The following is a 5,877-nucleotide window of genomic DNA, read 5'->3' on the forward strand; positions in this document are numbered from 1 at the left end:
TTTAAAATTCTGCTCACCGCTCCATCTCATGTTTCTTCCAACACTGGGTCTCACTCACTCACTGCAAAGAGCAGTGTGGTTTGAAGGACAGAATGATGCCCCTGTGCTATACATTTACTTGTTCTAACCCCTCGATCTAATTTTGAAGGAAAATGATAAGGATCATGGTAGGGACAGAGTAGGCCTTTAATCACAGCCCAGAATGTGCATGTCTTTTCTTTCTAAATGCAGCATATTATAATGTTCTCCTTCCTGTAAGGTAGCAAAGATTCAGTGCAAATTATGAGAACAACTTTGCAAGCTTGATTAAAAGGCATATCAATTTCTAGGCATGGGTTTTATTTTTCAATCGCATTTTCCTCTGTGAAAACCTTTATTAGATTCTCAGCTCTAAGTGTGTTCTGACCATATAATTTAACAGAATGCTGCACTTCCATAAGCCTATTTTCATCATGCAGTCGATTGTTCATCATGAATATAAATATAATCCATAGGCTCCAACAAAATATGCTACACTCTTAGGACTGCCTTAAAATAAAAGTTGTATAAATTGTCACTGAGAGTGACACAGCCACATTACCTGTATTTCAAATTGTACTGATTAAGTCTTTCATATACCCAACCCATTCGACAGAGATAATTAGATAGCATAGGAAGCTCTAGCATTATAAAATCAAAGAACGTTAAGTCTCATTTTAAGCTCTAAGTGCCAATCAGGCTCCTCTCTCTAATGTTTATAGGGCATGACTGCCACCTACTGGCAAGCGTTGGAGATTGCAACGTCTGACCGAAAGCCACCGACTTCAACTTAACAATCTAACCATGGCAGGATTTTCCCCTAGAGTCGAAAGGCACCAGTTTCTGTTGTTTTGTTTTGCTTCTCCAAGAGATTTTTTTTTTTTCTTTTTTGAAAGGAACGGATTTTGAGGAGAAAAAACAAGAGGCAGAGAGGCATGGAATAGAAAACAAATACAAATGGAAGCTGTTTTGCTAATTTTTCTATAAACACCATAAATTCGTACGGAGAATGCCCTGTACAAAACAACACAATAAAGGTTCAAAAATCAAGGCGTTCCCTTAGACGAGGCCAAAGACATCAGTCTCTGGTATTTGAATGGTAGACTTTAGTCCTTGTTTTTGGACCGATCCCTGGGTGTGTGACACAGTCCTTGCCTTTAACCAGGTTGGAACAGAAGCATGGCCACCTGGCCCAGGTGAATGTAGATGAAGTGTTTGGTTCCGTGTGTCACGTGACTACTGCAGTTCCTCCACACGATGCAGCGACAGCTCAAACTCCTGAATATGGGCCGCAGTGGCCTTCTCTATATTTCTCCAACGCCTGGGTAATACACTCCACCAAGTCCCGTTGCATTTGGCATATGGCCATTTTTGATCCCAGCTTTTCGATGGCCCATGGCTAACTTGGGGCGGGAGGGGGGCTGGTCAACTGAACCAGTCTCCTATGGGAGCTGCTGGCGATGCTCAGACTCCGCAGGTGTAGCCATCCCTACCAAAGCCGTGGCCCATCTCTGAAATGCACCAGTTTCTTGTTAGCTGTACACCTTGACCCACTAGATGTTAATATTTTTGTAAAGAGGTCACACAGAAAGAGTTCTGGCTCTCCTCATTACATTTTACATCGTGTATGCATTATATACACAAAAGTACCTATGTTTCTGCACTTGTTTTTTTAGTCCATCCTCTCCTACTAGAATGTAAGCTCTGCAACAGCACAACCTTATTTTATTTACTAATGTATTCTACTGGGCCTAGAACAGTGCCCGGCACTTAGTGAATATTCATTGCTTACTATGAATAAATTAGCAAAATGATAATGTTGTTTTAAGGCAATATAGTATATTGGCTGATAGCCCAGGTTTTAAAGAGAAATGCTCATAAGTTGAAATGGTGGCTCCCTTTTCTATCTTCTGTCTGTTAGATTTTTGTCATGTTTCTTAATTTGTGTAAGTCTCAGTTTGCCTGTCTACTAAATAGGGATGACAACACCACGGTAGCTAGAACAATTAAATGGGCAAATGTTTATATGTTATTTGGCACAAAGTGTATAATAATATTATGACATTATTATTAAGTCATATCACACAAACAAGAGATTTTTCAGAAATTTAATAAAGGCATTAAGGAGTTTTATCTTCACTGTGCATGCTAAGAGCTCTTCTTTCCCCATCATCCTTATCAACCCCGATCTACATCAGACCTACAAAATTCTCCACTTCCACCAAGAGCTTGTTCTAAGATGGTATCCATGAAGTTTTAGCATTCAGAGTCATAGACCCTTAGGGCTGCTAGGAGTTTCAGTGATATTTAAGAAGTCACTATTCTGGAAATCTCTAACCATGCTCTGAAGCACTTAAATAGTTCAGAACTCCTTGGAGAGTTTGTAAGTGTTTTAATTTACATTACAGCTGATACTGTATTTCATGACCTGCCAGGGAACCATTTTGTACGTACAGGAAAATATCTACCCATGAGCACTTCTGTTAGAATGTTAGGCAAGCGGGCGTCTGGGTGGCTCAGTTGGTTGGGCGACTGCCTTCGGCTCAGGTCGTGATCCTGGAGTCCCTGGATCGAGTCCCTGGATCGAGTCCTGCATCAAGTCCCACATCGGGCTCCCTGCTCGGCGGGGGGTCTGCTTCTCCCTCTGACCCTCCCCCCTGTCGTGGTCTCTCTCATTCTCTCTCTCGCAAAAAAAAAAAAAAAAAGAATGCTAGGCAAGCGGGCGCCTGGGTGGCTCAGTCGGTTAAGCGACTGCCTTTGGCTCAGCTCATGATCCTGGAGTCCCGGGATCGAGTCCCGCATCCGCCTCCCTGCTCGGCGGGGGGTCTGCTTCTCCCTCTGACCCTCCCCCCTCTCGTGCTCTCTCTCATTCTCTCTCTCGCAAATAAAAAAAAAAAATTTATAAAAAAAAAAAGAACGTTAGGCAAGCAATAGATTTCAGCTTTAAGGAACTCTATCATCTCATGTCATGTGAGGTCCACAAGTGGGGGTGGAGTTGCTGATCCACAGCTGGACAATATCATGGGGAGCCCGTGCTATTATCGTGTTTAGTCTGCTGTCCACAATGCTGTTTTGTCTCAAGGCTGGTTCCTTTTATGGCCTTAGGATGCTTCCAGTAAAAGTCTGGGCCGCATGGCATGCCCTTCACATTCAGTGGGAGAGAGAAAACGGTTCCCAGAAGGATCCTAGGAGGGGGAGAGGGATTTTCCCATAAAGCCCTGAAAAACCATTTCTCTTGGCTCATTGGTCAAAATCCTAAAACATATCCATTCTCAAACTGGCTGACTCCAAAATTAACTGGATTGGTTTTAAAGTCTTAGATCAATCATGTTCCTTCCCTGGAGCCAAACTGAGGCAGCTTCCTCTGAATCTCATGGGCCGCATGAAGGAGGAAAGTCGACCTGCACAAAAATCCAGGATTATTAGAAAGGAAAAAAGAGGCAGGGCAGGCAGCTAAAAGTTCCCACTCTAATGAGCACACAGATATATAGTGGTCTGGTCTGGGAACATAAATGTCAGTATGCTGGATTGTTCCTGGTTTTAAAAAAAAAAAATTCAGGGATTTTTTTTTTTTTTTTTAAGGAGACATTTTCTGGCAGTCCACATACAAAGAATCCAATATGCTTCTACAGAAATGCTGCATATTTAGGTTTATTATGACATAAAACTTCTGTATACTTTTACTGAACAAGATATAGTTCAGGCAATAGGAACACAGGTTAAGTTAAAACTCTGAGTACAAGTGCCTATTGCTTTTCTGGGTTTCAGTTTCCCTACCTGTTAAATGAAAGATGGACTGGATAAGTTCAAAGGTTTTTCCCAACTACATTCTGTGTGTTTTACTCCATATCCACTGACATCACCAAGAGAATATACTTAACAATTTGCATATGTTTTTATTCATCGTTCAAGTAAGTATTGACCTCTTATTATATGGACTCTACTTGGTATAGAACCGACAAGACTAACACAGCGTGAGGCAAGTTCTTGCCTTTCAGAACCTTCAGTGGGGAGAAAAGGCAGATAGAAGAAAAGGTTAGAAGACAGAGCAACAAACAGTAGCAAGGCAAGCACGGAGTGGAACAGAGGAGGCGTGTCCTGGGCAGGAAGCGTGAGGCGAGGCACAGATTAGATTCAAGCCCCACCTGGGAGAACAGGTGTGATTTAGAAGATGGAACAAAATGCGGAAGAGGGGGATAAGCACACACTGCTGGTCAGCAATTGGCTTCACATGTTTATGAAACTATGAGCAGAGAAGATGGTCATGATGATGGACAACATTGATGATGACGGGGTGAGAGCCGCGGGCTACTGTGACCTACCAAGGGCAGTAGTAACAGTGTTTCATATCATCTTCACAATAACTCTAAGAAAGAGGTGTCGGCATCTACATTTTCCCCTCAGCTTATCCTGCTCAAAGTAAAAAAAAAAAAGGAGAGAGATACTCTCTGATGAGAAGACAAGTCCCTGTAACTTCAAAGAGCACACTGCCTTTACCACACCACCCCCGCCCCCCTCAGCACCCCCATGAGCCTGGAGTCAGGAAGTCGGAAAATCAGGCTGTGCTTCAGTTTATACAGGAGGGCCAGTTTAGAAAACCAAAAGCATTGATGGCAAGGCTACATCTTCTTTCGCACAAATGGAAATAGTTTTACTGATCTCACGCCGAGGGGCGCCTTCAGGTGGAGAAGGATGCATAGTTTCAAATTTCCAAATTTCACAGGATTGAGGGGCTCTGTTGAAAGTCATGCAGTCCCTGGGTTGCTGGCTGTTGTGGGAGGGATGCACCGCTTGGAGGGAACACGAGAGATTCCTCACTGCCCGCCCACCCTTCACGTCCACCATACGGTCACCTCGTCACCTACAGGGTGACACTGTCAGGGGTATTCCGTTCAACTCAGCATCTATTTGGGGATCTCATGGTGGTTTCTGGGGTCCAGGCAGACCGTGACACGCACCAACGCCCTCATCACAGGATCCCTATCTATCATAGGAAGCACACAAATCTACCATAGGGAGCTCACTATCATCACAGGATACCGTGACTATCACGAAGCACACAGACACACACCAGCCCCATCATCTAGCCAGCACTGTTCAAGTGGAAATGAAGTTCCTACCATGCTGCTCTCATTTCCAGACATGCTCCCCGGGAAGTCTTGTACCAGGACTGCTGAACTTCCTTCACCAACCACCATTCCCTCCCCTACAATTGTAAAAAATGCCTTTCGATCTGTGACCTGCGTTTGAAAACTGACATCTGGTGGTTAGGGTGGTAATTAGGCATCATTTAAAAGTTATTTCTGCCTTGTTAACTGAGTTACTCTGTGATCAAATTATGGGATAATTTAGAGGAATTCAGGCATATTGATTGTATAATCCATAATGTGTGTAATTAATAACTACCCCCTAAAAGCTCTGTGTGAGAAATTGTAAGGATTCATATTAGACAAAAAGTCAAGGTTTGAATGGTGCTTTCTTCTCAATGCCTTTCATTAACTACACATAATAGGGAAAGCTTTCAAAGGAGATGAAATCAAGTTTCAATGCCAGAATGTATCGACACCTTTGCACGACTTAGATCCCTAGTGGCCACAGACTGGTGTCACTTGGGAATCAATCTTCTTGCATTGGGTGCTTAAAGTGTCATTTCTCTGGGATTGCACATCTTTGGGGGTACTCTGGCTGCTGGCCTCTTACAGCGTCACTCACCATTTGTGAGCTACAAAGGGGGCCCTACCCTGGCCGTGAGGAAGCCAACCTTGCAGCCTGGTCTATCTTAAGTTGCTGAGGCCAGCAACTTAATTAGCACAGGCTGTTTCTACCTTGTGCCTCAGTAACACCAACAAAATTTCTATT

The 5,877-nt window shown here is 43.4% G+C and overlaps 1 pseudogene; it reads right to left on the minus strand.

The window, feature by feature from the left end:
• Nucleotides 1-997: 997 nt before the first annotated feature.
• On the minus strand, nt 998-1,415 carry LOC145717190 (dynein light chain 1, cytoplasmic pseudogene; annotated as a pseudogene).
• Nucleotides 1,416-5,877: the final 4,462 nt, after the last annotated feature.

Source organism: Leptonychotes weddellii, chromosome 1 (assembly GCF_054177405.1).
Source record: "Leptonychotes weddellii isolate Sample4059 chromosome 1, ASM5417740v2, whole genome shotgun sequence".
NCBI classification, from domain to species: Eukaryota; Metazoa; Chordata; class Mammalia; order Carnivora; family Phocidae; genus Leptonychotes; species Leptonychotes weddellii.